Consider the following 2,720-nt stretch of genomic DNA (forward strand, 5'->3'; position numbering starts at 1 on the left):
GTTGTAAAGCAACCCACTGTGCCAGGAAGTTAATTGTGAGCGGTGGCCCCAGGTCTGGCTCTTCCGAGGAGAAACGGGGATGAACTGCCTCATAATGCAATTGGTACCCGTGGCCATAACTATATATATATATATATATATATATATATATATATATACACACACATACACACACATACACACACACACACACACACACACACACACAGTGTTTCAAAAATATCAGTGCACTGAATGAAATGTTTGTGTTTCATGTGTGTGTTAATCTTAAATTGTAATGTTTTCTTGTTTCCTCATACTTGAAGGTATCATCGAATCGCTCATGTGAGAGACCCATCATGTCTTTGTTGTTGCCAATTTGACAATAATTACTTTTCTCTGAAGGATTCATCTTTTTACACAAGAGGTGTTAAGGTTGCACTGCACAGCTTCTTTTGAAATTCCCTGAAAATTGGCGAAAATAATTGCTGCCTACGTGAAAAGTGCTAAATTCTACAAAAGTAGAAACCCAAGTTGCACATTACAATTTATGGAACTTTCATGGGGAAAGGTTATGCTAATGTTATCAGTGTCTACTATTTGTTCTCTTTGTCTTCGTATGTGAATAATGGATGAAGCGTGCATGTTCACATACCGGCTGAGGGATGATTGTGATTGGGATGGAGGAGAGGAAGGGAGGACTGCTCTCAAAACAGGGAATCAGCATGCATCATCAATGCAATTAAGGCATTTGGGGATGGTCTGCATGTAGAAGTGGAAAAGAATCTTGGAGAACATGAAAATCTGACAATTCATTTGCATAAAAACTGTGTCGAGATACACTTCAAAGTCGAATCTGGAAAGATAGGAAACTGCTGATCATGCTGCTCAACCAACCCCCCCAAAAAACTGCTTTGTTCTTGCACATCATTTCACATCGCGCATCACAACTGCTGAGAGCCGTGTGATATTGACAAAGACCTAGAGCACCCAGACAGGTGGACACCTGCTTTAAATGTGTGCATGGTGAAAAGTCTAATAAAAAGCACTTACAAGATAAATGTGGTGCCTGCGGTGATGGCTGGACAAGGGGTCACATTTCGTATGGAGGTGCTCCAAATGATCTTCAAGCAGCGGAAGCTAGATACCACAGGGAATGCATGAGTCGGATCCTTGGCAATACAGTAATAATCTTTCACACAATGAACGGGACACATTATCGACACAAGATATGAAAGATCTGGCTCTGGAAATTGTTGCAAATGCCATGTCTGACGATGAAAATTGCATTTGGAATTCGATTGCATTGTTCCAGGAGTATATAAATCATTTGGGTCTGATTGATGAGCTGCGCAATCACTTTGCTGGTAAACTCCGTGCTCTATCATGCTCAAGCGATGCAAGTCGCGTTCCCAAATAACGCTGCTTCGGTGCTACAACTATCGTAAAACACGATGATATTGACAGTACCATTGATGAAATGGCCAATCAGGTAGCGATACATTGCAAGGAAATTACTTTTGACAAATCCAATATACAACAGGTACCTTGGTGAACACGTAGCTGTCGCTTCTGTTTCCAGCACTTTACAGTTGCTATTAGCTGTGATGTCTTCGAAATGGGATAAATCCTTGCAAGCTTTTTTGATTTAGAAACATTGTCACAAGTATGGTAACAAAAACAAAAATCAAACAACTGATCTTGAAATAGCACTAGGGGGTGTTACTGAGGGACTCAAGAACTATAGTTAATCGTTTGAATGACTATGGCGTCACATGCAGTTATGATGAAGTTGGCCGCTTCAAAAAGTCAGCCGCTGTAGCTTCAGTCATTGATCCCAGTCAACAAGGTATATTGCATGCCAGGCATGGTTTCGTTCAGGTAGTGTGTGACAACTTTGATGCAGACATAAACTCTCCTAAATGGAAAGTTGTCAGTCCATTCCTGGGCTGGCAGGGTGGCCTCGAGGTATACACATTCACCTCTAAGCTGTCGAGCTTGGGTTTTGAATCCCGAAACAGCTATGAACCGTAACATCCCTCGGATGGACGTTAAACTGGGCGTCGCCTCTGCCAGCATTCATTGGTGGACATTAAAGATCCCACGGTGTCCTTCGCGAAGAGAAGACAACCTATCACCAGCATCATGAACAAATTACAAAACTCTGTCCTAACCTACAAGCGGCACCGCATGAGTGGCACAGCTGTGCTCCCAGCAATGATGCAATCAGCAGACAAATGCTTTATGCGAAAGGAAAGGAAGCTTGAGATTCACAACAGAATCTTTGGACTCTGATGGGAACACCAAACAGGAAAACACTGGTGGATAAGAGAAAATGGGGTTATTTGAACCCTTGGGAATATGAACACAGTAGAAGTTGTGGTTGCAGAAAGAGAAGCCTTTTTTGGAGAGTAACTTTCATGGCTATTCATGATGCAGTGTTTAATTTTGATCAAGCGAATCATGGCTAAGAACATGTACATTGATTAGTCATTGACACAACACAACCCAATCCAGCCTTGGACCGGTTGCAATTGCATAACTTACGGAGTGTATGTTTCTCTATTCTCCCTTGCCCATATCATAAGTAGACATGGACGCATAATTTAGCTTGAACATGCTCGAGTCGTGTGCGTAGCGTCACCATATGGTAGGAATGGTAAAATGCATGCTTTATTGTTGAGGCGAAAACAGATGAGCATATTTAGTAAAGGTGGACAAGTTTACTCAATGATAAAAGA

Source organism: Eptatretus burgeri, chromosome 10 (assembly GCF_056783735.1).
Source record: "Eptatretus burgeri isolate ZD-2024b chromosome 10, Ebu_testis_v1, whole genome shotgun sequence".
Lineage (NCBI taxonomy): Eukaryota > Metazoa > Chordata > Myxini > Myxiniformes > Myxinidae > Eptatretus > Eptatretus burgeri.